The sequence below is a fragment of the Eublepharis macularius genome, chromosome 4, assembly GCF_028583425.1.
Source record: "Eublepharis macularius isolate TG4126 chromosome 4, MPM_Emac_v1.0, whole genome shotgun sequence".
Classification (NCBI taxonomy): Eukaryota; Metazoa; Chordata; class Lepidosauria; order Squamata; family Eublepharidae; genus Eublepharis; species Eublepharis macularius.
In genome coordinates this window covers 6,427,192-6,455,099 of record NC_072793.1, presented here as the reverse complement: position 1 = coordinate 6,455,099, position 27,908 = coordinate 6,427,192, and the positions used below count along the sequence as shown (strand labels likewise).

General features: G+C 44.3%; 1 protein-coding gene and 1 non-coding gene across 2 annotated transcripts in view; both read right to left on the bottom strand.

The window, feature by feature from the left end:
* Positions 1 to 27,908, bottom strand: part of CA10 (carbonic anhydrase 10) — a 720,933-nt gene that overhangs the window by 73,324 nt on the left and 619,701 nt on the right. The window lies entirely within an intron of this gene.
* TRNAT-GGU (transfer RNA threonine (anticodon GGU)) lies at positions 15,667 to 15,738 on the bottom strand. Its single transcript has one exon. It is a non-coding gene; the product is annotated as a tRNA-Thr (tRNA).

Genomic DNA, 27,908 nt, shown 5'->3' with positions numbered 1-27,908 from the left:
TGGATCTCTGCCCCAGAACCAGACACCTCGGAGCATAGCCAGGTACATATAAGTCAAGGCAATGAATTTAACCTAGATGTGTGAATATTAGCTACCGATTCAACCTAAGGAATTTTAGCAAAATTAGGAGGCTGGGGGATCTGCCCCACTCCTGTCTTCCCCCTTCCTTGTACTAACTCCCTGTTCCCTCCTCCCTTCTTCCTTTGGGTACCCACATGGCCTCCCACTTTTTCCTACTAATCCATGTGGATTAGTAGAACTAAGAGAGGAGATGATTCCCCTCCTTGGCCTGATTATGTAGTATGCAGTGCTTTTTTTTCTAAAAAAAAAGAAAAACTGCCAATACACATGATGTTCTTCTTTCTGGAGAAGTGGGCGGTTGTGAACAGGATGCAATTCAACATAGATAAGTGCACACTATTACATCTGGGCCACAAAAATGGGAAGCACAAATACTGGATGGGGGATACACTTCTGGGTAGTAGTGTATGCGAAAGAGATCTTGGAGTAAGAGTAAACTAAATATGAGCAGTCAGTGTGATGCTGTGGCAAAAAAGGCCAATTCAATCCTGGGTTGTATCAAAGGGGCCATAGCATCGAAATCGCAGGCGGTCATAGTCCCTCTCTATACTGCCTTGGTCAGGCCACACCTGGAGTATTGTGTGCAGTTCTGGAGGCCTCACTTCAAAAAGGATGTGGACAAAATCAAGAGGGTGCAGAAGAGAGTGATGAGGATGATCAGGGGTCTGGAGACTGAGCCCAATGAGGAAAGGCTGAATGTCTTGGGAATGTTTAGTTTGGAGGAGATTGAGGGGGACATGATTGCTCTCTTTAAATATTTGAAAGGCTGTCATTTGGAGGAGGGCAGGGAGCTGTTCCAGTTGGCAGCAGAGGGTAGGACCCGAAGCAATGGGCTTAAATCACATGCACAAAGGTACCAGCTGGATATCAGGAAAAACTTTTTCCTGTTCAGAGTAGTTCAAAGGTGGAATCAGCTGCCTAGGGAGGTGGTGAGCTCCCCTTCACTGGCAGTTTTCAAGAAGAGGCTGGATGAATATTTGTCAGGGATGCTTTAGGATCATGCTGCATTGGGCAGGGGGTTGGACTAGAAGGTCTGTATGGCCCCTTCCAACTCTGAGATTCTATGGTTCTCAGCCTACGTCTCAAATGCCCAAGAGGTGCCAGTACTCCATACTGGCATGTATCTCATGAAAAAAGCCCTGGTAGTATGTAAATAGTGAGGCATTAAAGAAGTTATTTCTTATGCCCCAGCACTTATTTTGGACCTTCCAAAGAACCATTACATTTCTAGTAATTGCAACTGTAATTTCATCCTAACCAATGAAATTTTTTAAGGGGATTCTACTCAGAGTTTTAAAGTCTGAGTAATATCAAGAAAGAAACAAAAAAATTAAGGTGAAAGTGGGCTGTTTGTAAGAATAAAGGTCATGGGCTTTTGGGAAACTTAAAGACCAGCCTTGTGGTGCTTTGGATTCTGCAGTACTGACCAGCTGGAAATATATGTGCTTGGGACTAGGGAGTTTTTGTGCTTATTAAAACTGGTAATGTTACATACATATTTATCATGTTGCAACAACAATGCCAAAAAACCCTAAATGCTGTTAGGGCACGTTATTTTTAGTATATCTTTGCAAATATTTTTATAAAGCTTTATTTTTGTGAAGTCTATGGGATGTTGTCAATAGAAAATGGGAGGCTAGTTCGTAGCTGAGTAGTTTTGTCCACAAGAGAACATAATTTAGTACCAAGAGCATTGTTTACAGTGAAGCATGAAAGGAAAATCCCCTTTCAGTCCTGGTTTTAAGCTTCCGAGCTCTTGTTATAAGCTATTGATTTTCTTTGGAAGATTCTCTTTGTAAGATTAATTTGCCACAAAACAACTGAGCCTTCTTTGCTTCCCTTGAGTAATAAAAGCCTGTGTTTTTTCAGAGAGAGAGCTAGAATTAAGATTAATTACTCTTATTGTAGCTGACAAAAAACCCAGAACACATCCTTGTTCCTTCTCCCAAGACTTCACATTTCAGACATACCAGTTCAGAACAATCCAAATAGAGATGTAGTCTTACTAAGAGTGAACTATGTTACAGCTTCTTCCATTACTAAACCAAATTTGGCAAGGTGAATCTCCCACTCTGTGCCAGAGTAGCACAGATGCTTCCACTTGGTGAGGCACGTGTGCAACATCTCGTATCCCCTGCCCTCAACTGCGACCCTCCCATGCTAGTCTACAGACTCCTCCAAACCAATGGAGTGGCTTTTAGAGGGTTCAGGAAGTCTTGCTGAACAACCAGAATTCGGGTTTTATGGCTCCAACCCCAAATTCTAGCAAATGACAGCAGTGATAACTAACTAAATCTAGAGACAGGAAATAGTTTTTTTAGAAATGCTGACACAGTGCGTGTGATTTTTTTTACATTGTCTTGTCATCTCTAGCCAAATAAACTTTGCAAGTTTTTGAAGCACTACAAATTCTTGCACAGTTTGTGATCAGAGATGATAGCAGGGTGAGTGTAAGGGCAACGATGCTTCTAGCATACCACCTTCAGCTCTCTCACTTTCCTTCTGCTAAATACAGAGTCTTGTACGGAAAGAGACTGAGCCTGCAGTAGGGCTCGTGGCGGGCAAACTGTCAGCAGTTCGCCTCTGCCCGCCAATCACTGGTGAGCGATGGGAGGAGCCAAGCCACCCAGCAATCACACAACACTGACAGGAAGCCTGGGCAAATGGGTGCACGCACTTCTGTGGCCCACTGTGATGATGTCACTTTTGGAAGTGACATCATGGGGGGGGACCACACTTGTGCTTTGTGCCATGGCTCATTCCTTAAGAATCAGCCCAAAATATAGCATAATGAATAATACAGGTAAGCCCCCTGCCCCCTTACCCTCCCAGTCTCCTGACTTGGCAACCCTGGCCTGCAGGCACCTTTGGAATTCTGACACACCATGGTAGGTACAGCCACAAAATGGCTGCTGCTGTAGTTAGAACCAGTCACAGAATGGCTGCCACAACTTACCATCAGTCACACAGTGACAATCCTTGTGCTGTAGGGCCAGCTGCTGCCAAAGCAATATTTTCAAAAATCTGCTTAGCCAATCAAATCTCCAGCGGCCAGTCATAAGCCTTGCTGGGCAAAAGTACCACCTGACTTGATCACTTTTTAAAAACACTTGGCAGGTGCCAGGAACGGTGTTGGCAGGCACCATGGCACCCATGGACACCACACTGGGGATCCTAAGTTATAATTTTTTCAGCGTGTTAGATTCTACAACTCCTTTCTGCTCTGGTGGAAGCAAGAGTGGAGAGTTCCATTGCTATATATCTTTATCCTGTTGGGAACAGGAAATCACAGAAAACTCAAAAACCAATTAAATTATTTTTTTTGCCTGGAATAGAAAAAGAATCTGAGCCTATAAATGAAGGGAATGGAAAACTGTTGGAAGTCAACTGAAAAGGGGGGGGGGAATGGGTGGGAATAATATAATGTGGTGGTTGTTAAAAAGTATGTATGGAGATTTATATATATTGACCCATCCAATAAAAATTCTTTAAAAAAAAAATAGAAAAAGAATCTGAGCCAATGGCTGAAGCCTTCTCTGCTTCAGGTCCATGCCATTTTGAAAATGTTTAATTTTAGCTTTTAAAAGAGAGTTTCTAAGAGGATCATTAGCATTTTGGGGGCTACAGTACCCACCAAATGAAGTGAGGAAACAAATCAACAGGGCCAGACTAGTACCCAGAAACAGCCTACTGCAGGACAAACCTAAGGTAACTAACAACAGAACATCACTGGTTGTCACCTATAGTTCCCAGCTCAAACCCATCCAACGTATCATCAGTGATCTACAACCCATCCTGGAAAATGATGCCTCTCTCTCAGAAGCCCTGGGTGGAAGACCTCTCCTTGCCTACAGACAGCCCCCCAACCTTAAACGACTTCTCACGTACAACCATGAATCGGCTAGCAGAGTCACCAACACAGGTACTAGACCCTGTGCAAGCACCGAGTCACTACTGACCCATGGGGGGATGTCGCATCACAATGTTTTCTTGGCAGACTTTTTACAGGATGGTTTGCCATTGCCTTCCCCAGTCATCTACACTTTACCCCCAGGAAACTGGATACTACAAAAAAGGACAAACAAATGAAAAGTGGCCCACAGTGGTAAGACTTTCTCCTGTGATGTGATAACACAGCCTCAAGGAATTTGGCTTTTAACACTATATGCTCTGCCTCTTGAACGTTGGAGCACACATGAACCATGTGTTGTTTTAAAACAAGGCAATTCCTCCATGCAAGATCAATGATTAGCAAATTGTCTTATACTTCACAGAAAATCTAAATAAAAGAACCAAGCAAAGAAGACTCCTTCAATCTGATTTAGGTGGATATCCATTCCCACTTCCATATACAGGGATCAATTAGCAGAGCTAGATGTAAGGAACCTTGATTGTCCCCAAGGATAGGGCTATGTGAAAATTATAACACCAGAGTTATATTGACCATGGACACAGCCCCATCTTGTTGGCATCAATGTCCATAATTTATTCTGCAGTAACAGGAACAGTGCACTAACAACAATGGGAGATTTAAGAATCATTTTGAAAAGCAGTGAGGGTTGAATCTAACATTTGATCTGCCATTTGTATAATATGAAAATTACCAGATGGCTATATTTTAAGACACTTAGGGAAGAATGCAGGGGATAAATCTATCTCTCTTTTTCTCTCTCTATATATATATCTATTTTTTTATATTGCAGCATAGGACACTTCTCTCAAACACTGGTTCAATAAGGATTAGTAACTGCAATGAGGTTCTTATCTAAGGCCTATTAGTAAATTAATCCATAGATCTACCAGTCATCTGCTATATTATTTGATTAAATTCCCAGCAGTATATTTTTAGTGGTTTGTAAATTGGCAAAATAAATTTTACATGATCAACCAGATTGCTTAGTTTAGAAAAAGCTAAAGATTATCCCTAACCCCAGATGTGGTTGTAGTTAACTCAGTGGAAAGTGCAAATCCCCTTACTGGATACAGGTAGGAGATTGAAGCAGATGTAACATTGACTGTATCCTTGAAATTATTTCCTCCATATACCTCATCCAATTGGCTGTTGAAAGTGAGAAGGTTGATGGATTTAGTCTTAAAGGTGCTGCTGGACTCTTTTTGATTTTCCTTCAGTTTTGCATCTCTTTAAATAGCCATGACCAGAGATTTGTGTCTGGAAACGGATGGGTAACCAGTGCAGATCTGTCAGCACAGGGGTAATAACTGAAACACACCCTTAACATTATACTAGCTGCCACATTTTGAACCAATGTATTATAGTATTATAATAATCTAACATGGATGTGAGGAGAGCGTGGATTGCTGTGACGAGTTACTTCTTTTGTACCAATCAACTTTCTCCCCCAAATTCTGAAGTCAAATATAGTGTTGCAAATCCCACAACGTAACATACAGCTGGGCGCACTTTAAATTTCACTGAATTCAAAGGTTCAAGGACTTTTTTTCCTAGTAGTGGAGAAAACAAGACTCGTACCAAGTAGGAAACGATGGTTGTTGTGGATTTTCCGGGCTGTTTTCCAAGTAAGAAACGTTTGAGAGATGCAAGGTCTGGCGTTTATGTGAATTATTTTTTCCACAGAAAGCATTTTATGAAGTTTATTTGACCTTTGTTGCTTAGTTTAGACAGCATGTATATCCTGCAGTGGTGAGAATAAGAAGCCATTGCATGCCACCGATAGGATGAAAGTAAAACTGCCAAGTCGATGAGGTATCTGACTTTGCCCAAAATGAATAATGGTAATGAGGTATTAAAACAATTGGCAATGAAAGACACCGAATGATATTAGCATAAAGTCTGAGACTCAAGCAAAGACATGTTTGAAGACACCCAGCATGATTTAAAATAGCCAACAGCATTGTAGAATGAATGCTTTATTAAAGTGCTGAAAATCCTTGAGGATATTACTACTTTATTCCTGAAACAAAGAAAATTTCAACTCATGGTGTTCCCACTTTAAACAGAGGATTTAAGGATTATCATAACCACTAATACCATTACAAGGCAGAAAACAACAGGTATACCCCTAAATGAGAGCGAGTGAGCAATTAGAAGAAAAACAAACGCATACCCAAGTGCAGCTGCCCCAATGACTCAAACTCAAAGAACGATTTCTAGAAAAAATGGCACTGAGACCAGCAGGTTCAATAAGCAGCGAACCCTTGAATCAACAGTAAAAACAGCCCTCACCCCCCCCCCCCACGGGTTGTTTAATATACGGGAAAGTGGATGGCAGGCAGTAAAGAAACGTTGATAAACACTAGCATGGATCATTGAGTAAGGAAACAAACACAATGCAAGGGAAGTGGCTTCATTAGACTGGACAGGACAGAAACCCAGCTATCTGACTGTAGAACAGTTGTGGCTCAGGAACAATTGTGAAGGGGCTCCACCCATTTAGAGAGACAAAGAATTAGTTTTAGCTGTATGTGTGAGCAGTCTGGCCCAGTTATAAATGAGGGAAATATCCTTCCTCCTCTTGAGCTTTTCCTCCGATAGGACTAGGCAAGTGGTAGCCCACAAAGACTACACACTTAGCCCCCACCAGAACCCCCACCAGAGCTCCTCATACCAAGTCCCCCAAGGACTTCCCTTTACTGTACACTTTGGCCACTTGCAGCTCTCAGAGCCAAAGGCCCAGGGCTCACCCTGCCCTCCATTAAACAGCAACAGAAGCTCTGTAAAGAGACTGTGCCAAGAAGACATCAAGCCCTCCACTCCCTAATCCCCCTTTTTGTGAACAACAACTAGGATTTTCCTTTCAAAGCAGAGCACGGGCCTGCCCTTTCATAGCAGCAGTCTGATATGTTGCAATTAGCCAATGACAATATTTAGTTCCATGCAGGGAAAAGTACCACCTGATAAGCTCCACAATGCGAACCTCTGTTAAAGGGACAGGATGATACTGCTGTACAGATTGTGTGGTGTAGTGGCTGGGGTGATGGACTAGGATATGGAGGGGCAGGGCTAAATCCCCATCCTGCCATAAAACAATCAGTGGGTGGCCTTGGGACAGTCACACTATCAGCCTAAACTAATTCACAGGGCAATTGTGAGGACCGAGTGGTCCCAGATTTAAATCCTCTGGGGACAAAGTCCCCCTCCCCCCAGATTTACCTCCAGCGACAGGGTGAGGGGGAGCTCACCTGGAGTCAGGCAGGCCTGCGGAGGAGCTGGACGGGCCCAACAACGCTGCGGAGAGCGGCAGAGGGGACTGTGGCAGCCGCCAGGAGCTTCAAGGGTGTGGCCCCTCCAGTGACTCAGAGACACAGTCCAGCCTCTGTGGCCGCTGTGAGCTTCCCCGTCACATTGGTCAGCCCACAGAGAGGTCCTCAGTAGCAGCAGTGTGATGGGTGCAGCCCCAGTCTGAAGGCCACCACCATCGCTAGCAGCAGGCTAGGGGGAGGTGAGGGAGACATCACCCTCCCAGAGCGGCCAAGTGGGAAGTGGGCGAAGCACCCACAGGGTGAGCCAGGCCCTGCCGAACCCGGTGCGGCCCCGCCAGCCCTCCTATGTGGCAAGTGCCCCATTGGGCAGCTGGGCAGCTGGAGAGGGAAGGGGATGACCTGGAGGATCCGGTTGGGCTGGACACCCCTGCAGCTGGGGTGGTGGAAGGCCATGGACTGGAAACTGGGAGAGGGGCAGATGCTGTACCAAAATGGCCCCTATAAAAGGCAGCTAACAGGGTGGGCGGGGGAGGAGAGAGTTGTGGAGGCTAGTAGAGAGAGCAAGAGAGCGAGAGAGAGTGGAAATGTGCTTATAAGCAGCTGGCAGCACAACAGGGGAGAGAGGGTGGGAGGGTGCTGTAACCCCCCCCCCCATTCTGAGGCCTGCCCTATGGCTTGCAGCCGAGAAGAGGTCAATCTGGAGGGTGAGCTTCCCCCAGGCTCCAACACCCACCTTGCGGAGCCTGACACTCACTCAGCCATGAAACTCACTGGGTGAACTTGGACCAGTTACTCTCTTAACCTAACAAGATTGTTATAAGGATAAAATGGAGGAAGGAAAAACCAAAAAGGAATGGTGGGATAACAATGAAAAAGCCAGGCTGTTTATTTATTTGGGATGTTCGGCAAAACTAACCCCAAGTTCTTCCCTTATGAACCAGAGGTGCCAGCCAAAGAACAGTTAATGGCAGCACGGGTACGTAGGGACAAAATAGGGATCTGCATTAAAAATGGAGGAGGAGGGATTCGTAGAAATTGCCATCACCACAAATGGAAATGCTATTGTGTCAGAAGAGCAGTCTGCTTGAATACATCCTAATAGCTGGAACTAAATGCCACTGGCCCCCTGCTCAGTCCAAAAATGGCCTCAGAAAATTACCAGGGTTTGCAATGGAGGAGAAATAGCAAGAGAGACTGTACTACTCTGTCTGCCTTGATATGCTCATTGTTTGCTTGCATGACTCAAAGTTTGTATTCAATATTTTGGTTAATTAAAGAGCAAATCTTGCACCTATAAGCTCTATATGCAAGAAAAATCAAAGGGGTTCCAGAGCAGATAGGCCTTGCATGACAGGAAATGTACTCTTGCAATCTGCCCTTCAACATAACTGTTGTTGGTGAGGAGAAGGGATGGCGTTAATTATTTCTCTCAAGAACCCTGTATGACAAGGAGCATTGAAGGGGTCCCAGACATAAGCCATAGGCCTCCTAGACATTCAGGGGTGGTACAAGGCTTAGCAATCCAATTAAAGGAGCATTAGGGACAGCAACGGTCATGGTAAATGCAGACACTGATTGATTATGAGGCAATTCATTCAGAGGAAATGCTCTCTAACAATGGAAGGTAGAGGGATGCACCATGATTACTGATTCGTAAGGTGTTCACTTAGGAAGCTGGGCACTTAGCTAATAAGGAAAGAAAAGTTAGCAGTAACCCAATCTACCCCCACCCCACCCCACCCCTGCACTTTCTGTGGGCAGGAAGCCCAGTATTTGTTAAGGCTGATTCATTTTCATGCTGGCAAAGATGCCCCATCCTTTGACTTGCTTCCCTCTTCAAGCTCAGTTTGACAGCACTGGTTGTTGTTTCTGTTCTTTTAAAGAAATAATTCTTCAAAAGGCCTCAACTTTAGCCTGTGAAATTTGACAATGAAACTGGCTGTATTAGATAGAGAGGATATATGCAAACTATATTAAGGATTCATGCTCATTAAAAGTAGTGGAACAAAGCAGAGAAGAATAATAAACTGCTCAGTCTCTCCACACACACACACACACCCTCCCATCTTAGCAAACATATTTTGGAAAACTTGCCCACATCCATTTTACTTATAGCTGGATCCTGAAAGTGAGTACTAGGTTCAATAGGGCATAGGATTTTGGTCTTGCAGTTAAGGGGTTGTGATGGTTAGTGCCTGGTGGTCACCACTTTTCTTATATATTGTTACTGTCCAGCTTGGACTGCCACTAATGTATCATCAACATCTCATACCTTTTATTGGCATAATAGAAACATAGAACGGCATTTACAATCGATAAGTTAAGATCATATATATATATATATATATATATATATATAAAACATAAAAATCCATAACATTAGCATAAAACCTCATTTTATAGCATATTTGGATTTGATCATAAGTATTTCCTCCAAAAATCTTGTAACTTCTCTAGTAATTTCCACTATCGAATCACTCAATAAGAACCAATAATTGATCACAGTATTCTGAAGAACCATTAACTGGGGAAGACTATCAAACAAATGCCTACACAGGTTTGTATAAAACTGGCAGTCGAGCATTATGTACTGAATTGATTCAGGAAGATTCACTGCACAGGGACAAAGCCTCTCGTGGAAAGGGACTGATGTTATTTGTGGTGCGGCCTTGATATGATGAGGGAGATATGATGAGCCTGCTGGTGCAAGGAGGGTGGACTAGAAATTGAAAATAAATAAAGTAAAATAAAGAGGGGAGAGCTGAAGGGGAAGACCTTTGAAGTAAAAGGGTCTCTGGACTGATTGCTGTCCTATTATCCTCTCACTCTAGCCTCCCCTTTCCTTCTGTTTAAACTCCAGCTACCATAATAACCCATAAAAGGGAAGACACACTTTTATTAACTGGTTGGTAGTGTGTAGCTTTGTGTTCCCTATAGGGCTTGGAGCTGTGACCCTAATAGGGTGGTACTTGATAGTGAGTTGATTAGGAATGCCTTTCTCACAGCTACTTTGACTGGATAGACAGCACATAGTTGGAAAAGAACAACCAATGATGTATTTGCAGAAAATAAATTACAGAAACAATTATAAGTTTTGTGTGGAATAACGTGTGTACTACTGGCTCACAAGCTCAGTCCCCAGAGGTTATGCTTTTTTCTCAATGGGAGTTAACTTGTTGAATATGAACATAAGTTAACAATACAAGTGCCGAAGGGAAAAATTAATGCTTTTCCCCAAGACAGGGCTTCTCAGAATGTATAGTTCCTTTGTAACCACTTTACTATGCTGACAGGTTTCTTATCAAGCACTAGGTTGCTCTTTTAAACCTTCAGAGGACCTGGCCTTAGTACCAATGCCAGAAAAGTTAGATTTTGGATAGGGTGCTTGTTTAACTCCTTAAAACAAGGTTCCTGCTCTGCCCCCAAAATCCTAACTAAAACTCCCAAAATAAAAGCATATCTCAGCTTATGCTCTTATCCAAAACCCTATTCAAAGAAAATGCATCACTTCTCCCCTTTGTAAAGCTGAGGTAGTTCACTCCTCCTCCAGGTGCTCTGATTGGCTGGCCAGTATCCAGGGCTTGCTTGAAGCAGAATCCCCAGTCTTGGGTCAGAGCCTTTAAGACAGATGGAACTTTGGGCTTGATTACCACAAGGTTAGATCCATGGAAAGGTGTCAATTCTTCCCCTACACTGAGAGCTTCAGGTTCCCCCCATGCTGTCTGGGGGTAGGGACAGGGAGCTGTCATTCAGTAAAAGCATTTCAGGGGCCATTTTGGGTAGCAGCGGAGGGGGGTAAGAAAGTCATGTTCCATAAACAGAAGTCTTTTCAACCAGCCGAGGATCCAAGCTATGGATGGGAGAGTCCAGAAGATCAAGAGACTAATAACAGCAGCGAATGAAGTTGACTGGCAGTAGATGTGTGAAGAAGCGCAACAACTAATTGAGTGTTGGCAACAGAATGCACTGATTGCTACTTATTTACAAGGCTTTTAAAATAGGGTCAGAAAAATTCGTGCAGTAACATTAGTAGCTATTTGACATGATTAAATGGATCCTCCAAGTTCAGAGGCAGTAACCCTCTAAACACCAGTGCTATCGAATAACATGCTGTATAGATCATGTATTAAATTGATTGAATTAGTTTGGAGGTATATATGGGTCAAATTGGTTGACTATTTTTGGTGGATAGTTGCATAATGGAAGAATAATATAATTATATAATTAAAACAGTATGAAGATAAGATATGTAGAAAAAGTAATATATAGAGTATAAGTTAAATTGGTTGACTTATATTGAATGTACTGTTTATAGAAGTATCTAAAATTATGCTAAATGAGGGATAAATTGTTTGTCCCATATTGAAGATGAGATTATAAGATAGAGTATAGAGTACCAAAATTAGCTAAATGATTATTATCAAAAGAAAATATGCCAAGAATGTATTATTTAGTTATGCATTATTTAGTTGTTAAAGTAAGTAGGAAGACAGAAGGAGCACTGTGTTATATAGATAAGCTTATGTTTGTTCATATCCTGCTTATTTCCTGATGGGGACCCAAAGCAGCTGACAGCATCCTTTTACTTTCACTGCGACAATCCTGTGGGGTAAATTAGGCCGAGGGACGGTGACTGGCCCAAGGTGTGTTTCCCTTGCAGAGTAAGAGTTCGAACCTGGGTCTCCCAGATCTTAATCTGCACTCTAACCACTATACCATTCTGGCTCTCATCTGTCTTTAATAGACACAGCTTGCTCAGCAGAAAACAGTTGGTGTACATCAAGCCTCTGCTAAAGGCCAAGCTGTTGAAAAACTGACACTGCGTACTGGGTATGCTTGTGAATTGAGGAATCTTCCCTGGTTTCAATCCCACTTTATACATCTGCCGTCCCCCGAGAGAACAATGAAACTTTCAGGACATCACCTATCCTATCCTCCTTCCCCAAAGGCACTAAGCCTAAGCAGAGTTATACTCTCCTATGCCGCTACTCTGTCTAGGACTGCACTGTCAGTTTTGGAGCAAAGAGCTTTAGGGTGCAGTGCAAATAACCCATCTCTGTTCCTTCTGAGTCTCATGTCATTTTTTAAAGACGGTGGGGTGGGGTGGAGAACAAGGCCGTTTAGTGTAGACCAAAAAGAGGATTAACAGTGCAGTTCTAAGCAGACTGAAACCCCTTCCAAGTCCAATGAAATCCATAGAAATATGTATCTCTGTTTAGGATTGCACTGCCAGGCTAGGCTGTTTTCACACGCCCGGTAACGCTCCGGAAAATCATGCAAAACTCATGGCATGGAGGGTCTTCCTGGTGCAATGACATCAGAAATCACATCACTAAATGGAATCATGATGGGAAATCAGGCTAGGAAGGTGCTTCGTGCTGTGAGTTTTGAGCAACTTTCCAGAGGTTACGGGTGTGTGAAAATGGCCCTAGTCAGGGAAAGTAAGTAAACAACTGTAAGCTGTTTTCAAGTGGGCAGCCACAGTCTGTAGTAGAAGAACAAGATTTACGTTTGGGGATGGTTGTCAGCTTGCAACACAGAGACAGAATAGATGCTACAGCACTGGGCTGTAAATCTGATTAAACAGCTGTGGCATCTCTTGCCTCCAGCCACCTGTTTGTCAGCTCCTCCTCCCACTCTGTGGCACACCTGGATAAACCTGAACCTGACCATGCGAGTCCCATTTATCTCAATGACTCACTTCCCAGTGTGGACACAGATGCATTGTCAAAGGCATAGGGAGTAGGGAGACTCTTCAGGTTGCCACATTGTGATCCTACATTTAAATGTGGATTATTAATTGCAATTTCACATTCCTATTTAAACCACTTTGATTTCGGCAGTGATTAGTACCCAGAAATGGTGAAAAATTGCACTTGTAAAAAGTAAAGATCACTATTTAAAAAGATTTATCTGTATGCAGAACAAAGCATAGTTGCTGTGTTGTCAAAGATGGCCTTTAGGCCAATATCAAAACAACCACCCAGTTATTTCGTTATGTGATAGGGGACTTAGGGCTTATGTTTCTCTTACAGCAATACTCCATAGCTGAGGGGAGTTTCAAAAGCAGTTTGTCATAATAAATGGGTATCAAAAATCCCAATGGCTGTGTGAAAGCCCACGAGTCCCTTTGGAGCCCAGCCATATTATGCTTCTCAAGATATAGTCAAAGGAGAGTAACTACCCAACCCTCTGGGGGAGAATGCTGCAACCCTGGCCATTTTCACACGCTCCCCGGGAGACCGTGCACACTCATAGCATGAAGCGTCTTCCTAGCACGATCTCCGATCTCCCGGCACGATCCCCTTTAATGGCCCGATGACATCAGAAAAAGGGCCATTAAATGGGATTGTGCCAGGAAATCGAGGTAGGAAGACACTTTATGCCACGAGTTTCACGTGATCTTCCGGGTGCGTGGCCGTGTAAAAACGGCCCCTGTTTAGGTGGTTCCTATTTATTTGTCTAGAAAATTTCCCTGTTCCCTCTCTAGAGAACTCGCTTGAAATGGCTTATAAAATAAAAGATGAAAAGCATCATAAAACAGCATAAAAACAATTAAACAATAAATTGTTACAAACCCAGAGCCATTGAAACCCAGCCAGATTATAAAAACAGAGCAAAGCATTGAACAGCCCAAAATGTTTCTAGCAAAACACTCTTCAGGCTAAAAGCAGACTGTAAAACAGCTTAAAAGAACTCCCTCCAGTTCAATGCCTGGTTTTGGTCTAATGCCTAGAGGATCAGAGCATTCCGCAGGTGAGGGGCCACCACTTGAAAACCCCTGCCTCTGATCACTCCCTGCCTGAAGATGAGGGCAGAGCAAGTAGGGCTTGTGAGGAGGATCTTAACTAGGAGAAAAGGCACCCCTTCACCTACCATGCCCCCAAGAGCCATGAAAGTAAGAACCAGCATTCTGAACTGGGAGTGTGTTTGGAGAAAGATACCCAAAAGGAAATTTGGAGTGAAGGGGCAGAGAGGGGGGAGAAGACACTGTTCATGGGCATGAAATCAACGATGCTAGTTGAAGATAAAGTTTTATAAAATGCTGGTGTACTATTTGGTTCATTGATAATGCTCAGAAGGATTTAAAAAAAAATCCTCAAATTATCATGGCAGGATCCTGTCTGGAATCAGCCGACATCTCTAGGACCTGGAAGTAAATTGGAAGCTTTAAAGTTGGCTATTGCAGACTAACATGGTTAACTCCTCTGCATCTCTAGGATGTTTATGGTGCAATCCTGAGCAGAGTTATACTACTTACTCCCACTGTCTTCGACAGGCTTCGAAGGGTGCAATTCTGCTTTGGGTGGCCCTGGTAAACATTGTCATGTTAATTAAATGGTTTCCTAAATTTCCAACTAGTTTCAACGAAAATTACAAAATATCTAAGGGATGCTTAGAGACATTTTGAATGTAACTACTGCACCAGCATTCTACAAATCTTAGAGACATACTGTAAAGTATTCTAAATGTTCCAGTGAAGTTAGTATTAGCATTTAGAGCCTAACCTACCTCAAAGGATTGATGTGAAGATAAAATGGAAGAGGTGAGAAAAATGTCATAAGGCACTTTGAGTGTCCATGTAGAATCAATCAATCAATCATTTTAGTACATAGGCAGTTTTAACTTTTTAAAAACCTTGTTTGTGGGGACTAGTTCAGCACTTCAACATCTTAAGACTGTGACTGCACACATTTGCAGATAATTTTTTTTTAAATGTTAGTTTTCTACAATATGCAACATATGACACACATCCTAGCAGTGTGTGGAAGTACTGCTATTAACACTGCTACTCGGTGTCACATCACCAAGTGTGAACCCATGAGTGTCTTGATCTGGGATGCTGGGATCTTACCAGTCCTAGTTCCAGTGGTTATGTGGTAACAAAAGCAGATAGATAGCTTCCTGGAGATGACTGGCATGATTTACAACCCTATCTATGAGTTCAATTGGGCGTCCATGTATATGGTTAACAAAGTCTGGTGCTACTTACTCCAAAAGAAAGTGTACAATAACAACAACAACAACATTTGATTCATATATGACTTAACACCCACTCAGAGCGGCTTACAAAGTGTGTTATTATTATCCTCACAACAATCATCCTGTGAGGTGGGTGGGGCTGAGAGAGCTCTGAGAGAGCTGTGACCGACCCAAAATCACCCAGCTGGCTTCAGGAGGAGGAGTGGGGAGTCAAACCCAGTTCTCCAGATTAGAGTCCAGTAGCTCTTAACCACTACACCAAACTGGCTCTCAGGTTTGCAGATTTTCGAGTCTTCACCATGAAGCTCCCTTACACTGAATCAGACCATCAGTCCATCAAGGTCAGCATTGTCTACTCAGACAAGCAGGGGCTCTCCAAGGTCCTGTCTTTCACATCATATATTGCCTGCTCCTATTTTTAGGAGATGCCAGGGATTGAACCTGGGGACTTCTGCATACCAAGCAGAAGCTCTTCCACTGAGCCACATCCCTGCCTTGCACAATATGACTGTGGACGAGAGGAGTTCAAATAAGGTGTGCTTTACCTTATCACACATGTTTTGTAATGTGAAAAGGGGAACATGCAGGGTGAGATTTACAAGCTTGTGCCTCTCACCCTAGCAACAAGTATCAGAGGAGACCTTTGTAAAGCTGTACGCAGTGGATATCAAGTCTCAAAGAGAAACTGCAGTGGGACAAGCAGTTCTGCAAGTCACTCTTTGCTTGAGAGCATCACCCCACCTCCTTGGTGAGTAGCTTGCTATTCTCCCAGTGTGGGACTGCACTGAAGACGGTCAACGAAAACAGAGTTGCGCTTACCTGTAACGGTTGTTCATCTAGGTCTTCTGTGCAGGCACACATGCCCTCCCTCCTGGCCCCGCTGTAAGAGCTCTGGATCATCATGACAAGGGAGGCAGCAGCACAGGAGAACTGAGGGAAAGGAGGCAACCTCGACCACCATGTGACCATTTTCGGCGGGAAAAACCAGCTCAGAGTGGTCCGAGGGGGAGGTCGCCCCCCCAATAGCCCAAAAGCTAGAAAAAATCCTGTTCCGAGCGACTGGCCTGTGCAAGTGCAGTCCCCAATGTGGGACTGCCCTGAAGACTGTCGATGAACATGCATTTCCCCCTGAGAAGGGAGAGGTATGTCTTAATCCTTTCTTCTTATGAGATTTTCCAACAGAAAAATTTAACTTCTATTCACTACCTTCCTGTAGAGAAAAGGAAATGGTTACATGTATCATCTCCTACATAGAGGGGAAACTTTGTATGGTGTGGCTTGCTCTGTTTATAAAAAATTCAGGTTGAGGTGGGGAGTCTCATGCAGCATTTGGGCCTCAGGCAAGTGTGTAACAGTGTTACACTCTGGAAGAACACGGGCCATGTTCAGTTTTTAAAATGTTTCTGATACACATCACAGAGCTAATTCAAAGAAGATGCATTTGGGAACCATCTGCGGAAAACGTAAAACTTCTGAAGCAGAGGATGTTGGCCGTGGCTTTCTTACAAGACATGCCTAGTCTTCATGATGTTTAGACTAACATTATTCCTTCATGTAATTCAGTACTTTCCAATTGGACTGGAGGGGCTACTGCCAATAAGAAGACGTTAAATCATCAACAAGAAGATAAGAGGGGATGAAAAGCCCTGTTGATTTGCATTGGCCTCTTATATTCGTTCAGTGATTTGGGAATGAAGTACGGTGAAGAGAGCAGTTGTTTATATGAAGCCCAGTAGCAAGTGGTCGCAGTGACCCAGAGTGAATGTATTATTTGTGCCGGGAAATCTCATGATAAATAAGAATATTGTGCTTAATAGTGTGATCCTGTGAATAGCTGATGAATGACTCACAGCGCCATCATAAGCAGAGTTACACGCTTCTGAATCCACTGAAGTAATTCTGTTTAAGATCGCAATTGCACTATTAATATGGTGCTTTTGACCTTGTCCTTGGATGAAAATAGGACTGAAATGCAGACTGTAAGCAGCTGCCATCTTGTAACATAAGGAAAGTAAACTCCAAATGCCACTTATGAAATCCATCTGAGACTATTTTCTTTAGCTGACCTCTATTTATGCTTTCTCAAGGAGCCCACCTTGTTATGAGAACATCGCAGCTAGTAATGGCTCTGAAGTGGACCTGCTCTGTTTGGTTCAGACTTGCACGCCAACCAACCTGCCATCTCTTCAAGAGAGAAAGCACTAATTTGCTAAATGGGTTCCTTCTTCTGCAAGGACTTTTCAAAGTGAGAGCAATCCTAATGCAGTAATGCTCCCCCCTCACTACAACGATGATTAGTTTGACAATCTGAATGCAGGACAGTTCCTCAACTATGATAAGTTAGGGTCCAGTTTGGTGTAGTGGTTAAGAGTGTGGGACTCTAATCTGGAGAACTGGGTTTGATTCCTCACTCCTCCACTTGAAGCCAGCTGGGTGACCTTGGGTCAGTCACAGCTTCTAGCTCTCTCAGCCCCACCCACCTCACAGGGTGTTTTGTTGTGGGGATAATACTGACATATTTTGTAGGGATAATAATGACATACTTTGTAAACCGCTCTGAGTGGGTGTTAAGTCATCCTGAAGGGCGTTATATAAATTGAATGTTCTTGTTGTCGTCGTTGTCATCATCATCATCAAACCAGGATCTGGTTAGTATGATTTTGTGTGAATGCACACATCCTGGCTTAATCCTGGCTTGTTCCCCAGCATCACAGCTCCATTGGTACAGATTAGCCCTGTTCACATGTTACAATGAATGCACACACAGCCTGCATGTATGCACGTACACCTGTTTATACACTTGATCTTAGCCAAATGGCTGAGAAGTTTGACCAGCCTCTTTACCTCAGTATGCTGGTAGTCCCAAAACTGAGGTGGTCATACATGGTTACACATTGCAACGCATTGCCGACAGCCCAAATGAAGGGCTGCTTTCTCAGGATACCTTTGGATCAACGCTTCTGTGACTGCCCTTTGGCTGACGTTGACTCACTATCCCATACCTTCTTTCACTGTCCAAAGCATGAACTAGCCAGAGCGAGAACGGCTACTGAGGTATTCAAACATTCCCGATGCCTCAAAATTAAGACTATTACTGAGAAGCCTTTGTAAAAACTGCATTGTAGATGTGGCAACTATTTCTTTAACTGTTATTTTTAATTCTTAAACTTTGTTAGAATGAATTGCTTATGGGCTTTTAAGCTGAATAAACTGAAACTGAAACACCCGTTTATAAGAAAGAGCTTATGCACATTCACTTTACAGATGAAAGCAGAAGCCAATATATGGATAATATGGGGCTTCAATCACATGTTCAGCTGTATTGAATGTAAAATGAAAATTACTCAATGCAGGTATAAAGAGAAATCTGTACACCGTACATGGATTGTTCATGCATTTGCTATAAATTGTTATCAATGCCGCTGAGAGTGATAAAGCAAGAATTTGTCAGGGCAAACTAAGGTTTTAGTAATCATCTGGAAGTTGAGTTTTGGTTTCATAAAGATAAAGAATGGTTTTGCAGTAAATTTGAACCAATCTACTGCTGGTGGGTGATGGAGACAACACCCCCCCCCCATGCTCAGCTCCACACAGGGTCAAGCATGGCAGCCACCCAGCCCACCAAGTTGGCTGAGGTGCCATATAAAGAGCTGCACATCAGCCAGCCAATCAGTGGCAGCTGGCCCTTTAAGAGTTAAGCACTCCACTGCCTGCTGGCCTTTTGACCATCAACTGGGGGAGCCTCGGGGAGCGGAAGGGGAGTAACAAGGCAGAATTTGCTCTGGAGACACCATTGGTCCCACCCAGGCTGGGCCATACCCCCTAAGGCTTCTGGGTAGAGGGAGGCCTCTGGGCATGCCCCAGGCCTGGCTAGGGCCTTCAAAAGGCTTGAGGAAGGAAGGCAAGGAAGACGGATTGGCTTTGGTTCTCAGCTCAGAAGGGAGCAGAGCTAGGGGAGAGCAGGTGGATTAGGGTGGCATCTAACCTCCACCCCCCCACCCCCGTGTCAGACGCTAAGGGAAGGTACTTAAACCAAACTGGGACCTGGTACACCAGGGCTGAGGACAGGCTTCCTTCATCCACTATTTCCAAAAGCAGCCGGCAAGATGCCTGGGCATGGCAAAGAAAAAGAACTCAGGATTATTCTTTTTCCCAGGGGGTTAAAGAGCACTTTAGAGAGCATGTCTGAGATCACGAAAAAAGCGTAGGGGGAAGAGATAACCCCCCTTCATAGCTAGTTCAAATATGCAAGAGAATGAGATGATAAAATGGTGAAAGAGTAGAATGACCTGCAAAATTTCAGAACAGAGCTAGTGGATCATATTTTGGAATGCTTCTTTTTTACATTAAAAAAAACTTCCATGCCAACAAAAAACTAACACTTTAGGAAAAAAGGTTATTTCTTTTTTCTTCGCTTGCTGTGTTAGTATTCTATCAGTGGGGAGCTTTTCACACAGGAGTGCGTTCTAAAATGTGATCCTCCATGACCTGCAGTCTATAGTAGTACAGTCCATTCCTTGGCTCTCTGCTACCTCATTCCCTTGTTAATGTGAATCAACAACTCACTGGAGACCTAGTCACAGAGCTTCCATTCTCTGTCTTGACCCTGAGAACTGGAGTTCACAAAGTTTTGTAGATTTTTCTTTGTCAATTGCAGGTCTATTGTATGTTGAATAGCTAAATCTAGATTGGTGCCAAACTGAAAAGGTATCTTTCATTTAGGGAGCATTTGGAAGTCTTCAGGCCCCAGATATTTAAAACTGTACGGATAAAGGAGATTTGACATCAATTGGGTTCATGTTTGTAGCTCAAACAGTAAAAACCGTTGCCGCTAGCAGAACCTTTCAGCAGGACAGAAGTATATGTCTTCTATCGTACCCGTATCAAACCTCTGCTGAGACTCCCCCTCTCCCCACCCCCACTGTTTGCAATTGGGGAATTTGTTTTTCAAATGAACTAGATCAATCCTTTCTTTTGGCTTTTAATCCAGCGTTTCTTGGCAGTCTGGCATGCATTAATGCATACTGGTTTGCAGAAAGATAAGAGGGAGAAAAGATAAAAGGTGATGAGATACTAGGAGATAAATAGGGGGGATATGAGTTTGGAACATATTTAGTCTCTTATGAAACTCAAATGTGTTTAACTTGGTGGCTAAGATGACACTTAATGCAGAATTTCAAGACGAAGATATCTTGAGGTATGGCTATTATTACTGTAATAATTTTGAAAGAGGAACAAATTTCCTCCAAAAATGTCAGCCTGCACTGAACTGCCTATTCCTGTATTTCTTAATTCATAACCTTATCTCCGTTATCATGGAGCTTGCCTAGACAGAAGCAATTGCCTTTGAAAATGGTGCTTCTCTTTGTATTGCAGAAAGTTATCAATAGGGAAAAAGTTGACTATAAAAATTAAAATGTTTTGAAGTCAAAGCTTTCTTGATAAGAGTAACTTTAATTAAAGAAAGGACAGTATAGATTTGGATATATATATCCTCCCTGGTCTCCTTAAGCAAATGCTCTTAGCTGGGTTTGAACATGCCACACATTTTAACAGACAGGTATATGGTTAACATGTATTTAGCTTCTTAATATATTAATCCCATTAATAAAAAACCAAATGTCAAACAAAAAGAAAATGTGGGTGCGTGCATGGTTGACAAGAGGGGTACCAGTAACATGGCGGCCCACAGTTTCTGATTGTGAAGGTACTTTGCAAAGGGAGGGTTTTTAAAAAAAAAATCCTTGACAAATGGATGCTTTGGACTGCTAGGATCTCACAAGCACTGGGAGAGGGCAACGAGTAATAAAACAGCAAGCAGCTGAATGATCTTTCTTTCCCCCCCATCAAGTCACAGCCACATTGTGGGGAACCCGTAGGGTTTTCAAGTCGAGAGATGTTCCAAGGTGGTTTGTCATTCCCTGCCTCTTGCACAGCAACCCTATCCAAGGCTGACCCTACTGAGCTTCCAAGATCCGATGAGATCAAGCTAGCCTGGGCGATCCAGGTCGGGCTCTTACCTGCTGCTCTTTTGAATAAATATAAAAGTGAAACTACTCCTATATAAAGTTGTGTGGATTTCTACCAACTCCAACCTTCCTCTGCAGATCCCCCCCCGGGATGTTCGTGAGGGTACACGGACCAGCAGAAGCAACATTTAGGCAGGTTCAGGATGCTGCAGCAGAAGAGGGGGTGCTGCTGCTCCCCTGCTCTTAAGAAAAGGGTACTTGGTTTTTTTTTAATGGTATGGTAATAACAACACAGGCCTTTATCTGGTAATCCTTACAGCAACCCGGTAAAGTAGATCAGCAATATTATCTTCAGGATGTATACCAAAGTCTGAGACTGTGGATTGCCTAACCTATAAGGGGTGTATGAGCCAGGATTTATGATCCAGTTCTATAGCCAGACTTATTCTGATCTGGCATAAGCTGGCTATTCTTGATCACATTAGACCACTCCCAGATTGGATCCAGGGAGCTGAACTCTGCTGAGCTGGATTATTTGGCTGCAGCAAAGGTGGAGCAGCAGTGGTGCGAGTGAGAGATGGCCGTGGTGAGAGAGCAGCAATGTGAGCAAGAGAGCAGCAATGACACAAGGCAGAGGAGCGTGGCAGAAGCAAGAGGGCAGCAGCACAAAGCTCTGTGCCGTGGCAGGAGAGCAGTGTGAAGCTGGGAGGCGGAGACAAGAAGATGGATTCCCATCCCGCCTCTCCACCCCACCTTCAAGCCACCACGGACCACCTGTTGATCGTCATGTCTCCAGAGATAAGCATCACCCCACCCCCACATCAGTTTGGGAGGAGTCTCTGGTTTTAACATTGGGGTTCTCTAGAGTGACATTGGTTCCCTTGCTTCACTTTGGTCCTGTTGGGCTTTGTTGGTTCAGATTGCACAAGAGTGGAACTTGCATTTGTGACTGGCTTTTGACCAAGAGTTGCCTATTGTAATGATTTTAAGTGGGTGTGTGTGTGTCTTTAAATGCTTGGTGTGATACAGGTGAAGAGTGGGGGGGGGGTGAAAGAGAGGGATGAGTGAGGGATATGATTGGTTGATGACTGAGAGTGTGGGCGGAGTGAAGGCAGTTTTAGATTGAGAGTGGAGAAAGAACATTCAGTCAGGGGAAGAGAGGCCAGCTGTGTGTTGCCTGAGCAGGTTTAAGTATTACTGAGAAAAAAATAACCTATGTGGAAACCTGATCTGAGTATGTTTGTGAAAGAACATTCAGTCAGGGAAAAGCAGGCAAGCTGTGTGTGAAGTCTTAGAAGAGATCTGTGGGAATGAGCTTAAGTGAAGTAACTTTAAGAATTGAGAACTACTCTTATGAAACCAATACACTTCTTGAAAAAAATAAAAGTTTACTTTGTTTTTGTTATATCCCAAGAGATCGACCCAAGAGAAAGAAGGGGTCGTAACACCTATGCTTAAGGTTTCCCTTTGCCTGAAAAGCCAAATATTTCCCCCATAGGAAGCAACAGAGAGTGGCTTGGACACCTTGTTCAGGGGCCCACAGAATTGGGCCCTGGGGATCCAATATGCCTGAGACTTGGCAGGTCTTTAGTGAACAGTCAGGAGTAGGTTCTCCGCAAATTTGGTGTTGCTTGAAAAATGACCGCCCAACACTCCTATAGGGAATAATGTGGATAAATTTGAGATTCTCTAAGCAAATTAGAGAATCTGATCTGGATTTCAGGGATATCAATTTTTTTTTTGTATCCCTGAAAGCTGGATCTGGATCACCCAGATTTTTTTGGGTGTGCACTCCAAAAGGTAACCTGTGGGCTTAAAGCAGTGGCGTGAGTGGCTCTGGGGACATTCTGATTTTATTTGTTTGCCTTTCCAAATGTGCACTAAATGCTTCCCCTGTTGATTTTCTGACAGAAGTTCCAACTGGTCAGGAAAAACCTGACCTATTAAGGGGGCTGATCTGCAGAAAGTAGGCAAAGCCTTTTTACAATGTGAAAATCAGCATTAATGTCTGAAGGGCAAACTGCTCTTTAAGACATAGGAGCAGGGGCTGGTTGATAAGTTAGCAAGCCTATTTGTGAAAGGAGTTCAAAGATTGACCTTTTACTTGAGGAAGAAGAAATCCCAGTTCTTCTGCCCTGCAAGGGAGGGATGGAGGAAGAGCAAGCAACCAACTGCCACTTCCTCCTTCTCCTCTGCCAGGTTCTTCCTTGCCATCTTCCCCTGCTAGCTCCTCCGCTGGGTGCTATGCCCACTCAGTTTCCAGGGCAGCAGTAGCTCCATGCCTGTACAAGGTGACAGCAGCTTGCCCCATTTCCCAGCCTTCATCTCTCCATCCTCCTCCTTCTACAAAGGAGGAAGGAGGAGCAGGTGATCACCAGGTGATCACCAGCACTCTGGTGCTGACCTCATCTGGCCTCTTCTCCTAGGGGACGGGTCATGGCTCAGTGGCAGAAAATCTGCTTGGCATACAGAAGGTCCCAGGTTCAATCCTCAGCACTTCCAGTGCAAAGGATCACACTGCAGGTGATGTGAAAGACCTCTGCCAGATATACTGGAGAGGTGCTGTCAGTGTGAGTAGACAATACTGACCATGATGGACCAGCAGTCTGACGCAGCTTCATGTGTCTTTGTGAGCTCCTCCACCATTGCTGCCAAGCAAACTCATCCAGCATCATGGGGCAGTTGCCTGCCTGGGTCCATGGCAACTCACCTTGTCACCAAGCCTGCCATCACCTAGCCCGCCCCCACTCCATGGAAGAGGAAGGAAGAGGGCAGGCATCTTCCCACCTAGCTTGCCAGGCAGCAATAAACAGGCTCTTAATTCCCCTCCAGCCTGGGTGTGGCAGATCAGAATGCACCCAGATTCATCCGAGTTCTGCTGCCTGGCAGCTCTGAGAATGCCTGTCTCAACCTACCTCTTCCTCACCCTTTCTCTTGCTGAGTCAGGCACACAAGGGCCAGGACTTTGCTCTCCAAAGCCCTGTGCTCACTGCTGGTAAGTACTGTTCTGCCTGCACCCTGCTGCAAAGGAGTAAAAAGTAAAGGACCAGGCTGTGCCTCTGTCCCTCTCGATGCACGCCCACCGACAGAGGAGTTACTCCCCCCCCCCGTGCTGGAGAGTACACGCAAATACTCCAGTCATGGGTGTGTGCTCACCAGTGACAAAAGTGTTTGCAATCTGACCGGTGCCTCCGTCCTTGGTGCTGCTTAGTAGACAATCTAAGAATGTATATGAGAATTTACTGCTTTTTAAAGATGTTATAGTGAAGGACGTACTGTTTAAGTAAAACAGGATAATTTTAAACTTTTGATGCTATTATTTCATTCTTCTATCCCAGGCAGTTACATTTGTTCTTTGACCAATGATGCTTCCATGCTGTCTACTGCACTTGAAACGTTCAATCTGCCAGTAAATATCCTCCTCGCAACCCCTTCTCATTGGGCCCCCACTTGCAGAAATGAAACAGGAGGTGACCAAAAAGAGGATTTTTCAGTGGTGGCACCTAACCTGGAGAATATCCTGCCCTTAGGACCACCTCCTGCATATCCAGTCAGACTGACTTCTGTTGCTGGGAAGATATTAGAACAGATTTTAAAGGGATCAATCTGTAAGCATCAAAGGACCGCTCAGTGATCCGGGGAAGTCAGCATGGTTTTGTTCCTAACAGATCCTGCCAGACCAACCTGGTTTCCTTCTCTGATCGAGTGACCAGCTTACTGGATCGGGGGAACTCTGTTGACGTGATTTATCTGGATTTCAGTAAAGCTTTTGATAAGGTCCCCCATGACATTCTGATGGGCAAACTGGAAGACTGTGGAGTGGACTATAGGACAGTTCGGTGGATAGGGAACTGGTTGGAGGACCGCACTCAAAGAGTGGTGGTCAACAGCGTTTCATCAGATTGGAGGGAGGTGTCCAGTGGGGTGCCGCAGGGCTTAGTTTTGGGCCCGGTACTTTTCAATATTTTTATCAATGATCTGGATGAAGGAGTGGAAGGGCTGCTCATTAAATTTGCTGATGATACCAAATTGGGAGGAGTAGCAAACACCCAAATTCAACAAGACCTGAATACTCCGGAGAAGTGGGCAGCTGTGAATAGGATGCAATTCAACAAAGACAAGTGCACAGTATTACATCTGGGCCACAAAAATGAGAAGCACAAATACTGGATGGGGGATACACTTCTGGGCAGTAGTATATGGGAAAAGGATCTTGGGGTAAGAGTGGACTGTAAACTAAATATGAGCAGTCAGTGTGATGCGGTGGCAAAAAAGGCTAATTCAATCCTGGGTTGTATCAAAGGGGCCATAGCATCGAAATCGCAGGAGGTCATAGCCCCTCTCTATACTGCCTTGGTCAGGCCACACCTGGAGTACTGTGTGCAGTTCTGGAGGCCTCACTTCAAAAAGGATGTGGACAAAATCGAGAGGGTGCAAAGGAGAGCGACGAGGATGATCAGGGGTCTGGAGACTGAGCCCTACGAGGAAAGGCTGAGGGCCTTGGGAATGTTTAGTTTGGAGAAGAGGAGGTTGAGGGGGGACATGATTGCTCTCTTTAAATATTTGAAAGGCTGTCATTTGGAGGAGGGCAGGGAGCTGTTCCAGTTGGCAGCAGAGGGTAGGACGCGAAGCAATGGGCTAAAACTACATGCACAAAGGTACCGACTGGATATTAGGAAAAACTTTTTCACCGTCAGAGTAGTTCAAAAGTGGAATCAGCTGCCTAGGGAGGTGGTGAGCTCCCCCTCACTGGCAGTTTTCAAGAAGAGGCTGGATGAATACTTGTCAGAGATGCTTTAGGCTGATCCTGCACTGGGCAGGGGGTTGGACTAAATGGTCTGTATGGCCCCTTCCAACTCTATGATTCTATGATCTTATTGTACTCTGTGTTATATTCTGGGCCTCTGAGAATGAGTGGAGAAATATCTGTGTAGCTGAGTAACTGTGTACCTGTGAATCGCTTATCTTGCAGGTGGCTACTTTCACTTCCTTGGCTGGCATGGGAAAGTGTCCTTGAAGTGCCAGTCGGAGTCATATCTCCCCGAAACATGGAATGAGCTCATCCTCCTCCTCCCCTCCACCCTACCCCATTCATCCTTCTAGGCCTAAATTTTAACAGTCTTATCCCAGGGCGAGAACCTCGCCCTATAACTAACATTGCTTTCCCCCTTTTCGTCACTTCTGCCAACACCGCTGTCTGAGTGCACTGATATTGATGGATCTCTAATAAAGAACTTTAACTGGACTCTTGGGAGTAACTACAGTTAAGTATCCAGGGATCTAACTGGCAGGGCCTGACACCATGTTTGGGCTGTTAGCAGAGTGTATCGTGTGGCACAGGAAGCGTGAATATAGGTGGTTGTGAGCTGGTTCTGCTGGCTGGTGTGTGTGCAAGAATGAAAATAATAAATAATATACTTGGTTTATATTTAGAAAAGAAATAAGAACTCCATATTCTGATAGGAAAGGGAGACAGAGCCTAACTACCTATTTAGTCTAAGGATGGACATGGATGGCAGGACAAGGCCCGCATCCATGCTGCCAAGATGGAGGGAGGAGAAAGAGAGAGGTGTTGCCTGGAACAAAGCCTGGAAGAGAAGGAGTGAGAGGGAGGAAGCCAGGAGGAGGAAATCCTGAGAATAGCAATCTGCATATTAAAGGACAGTCAGAGCAGTAAACAGTAAACAGAGTGCCCTGACCTCTCTTTCTAACTCTCTTTGGTTCATCCCCCTCTAAAACCTCAGGAGAGAGACAACACTGGATCCTCCTCTTCCAACATGATTGTATGCTGTGTTGTGATTTTATCATGTTTTACCTCGTAAGTTGCCTTGAGCAGGTTCTTTGGAGAGGCAGCAAAGACATGTTGTAAATAATGGGACCTCAGGTGTAAATAATGGCATCTCTTTATTTACCTATCTGTGCTGAATCAACATTCCTTGAGCAATCAAGTCTAGTCTGTTCCCTGACAGGCTAGTTTTGAATGTCAAAGGAGTTGTTTTTACATAAGGAAGAATTCAAGAGTTTGATTTCCCACTCTCAGTGTGAAGAGGTACAACTGTACCAACGTGGGCCTTCTGATCAGGTAGCTGGACTCTCTTCCTTCCTCTCTGGTTCTGCTCTGCACTTCTCTAGCCTCCAGTGCAAGCTAATCCTGCTCAGTTTCATCCCAGGCCTTCCTGGTCCTCTTATGAGTTCCTCAGGCAAGACCCAGCAGTGCACTCTTCATCCTCATACAGTTGGAGCACATTTTTAGCCACTCGTGTGCTGCTGTTCAATTATTACTGGCACCTGGAGCCTGCCAAGACGTAACTCTCGGGATCAAACTAGACAATACATTTGGCTGTGAGTTCAGTCAGGGTTGCCCCAGCCTGACTCTCTTTCTCTTCAGCTGCACAGTTGTGGAGAACTTATTTACCCAAGTACCTCAGGGTCTGATTCAGACTGGGACCACAGCACACGGTAAGGAGGGGCTCCAGCCTTCCTCCCACACTGTTTTCCTGGGACAGAATGGCCCGTTTGTTGCAGAGCTGCACATGGAATATTTGGCTTGGGAAAACAATGATGGGGCATGGGAGGAACTGGGAACTGGGAACCATGGCACCTTGGGAAGTAAGTTCTTCACAGGTGCTGTGAGGCTGCAGAGAAAGTGAGTAGGATTGGGGAAACCCTGACCCGACTCTTTGTCAAACAGAT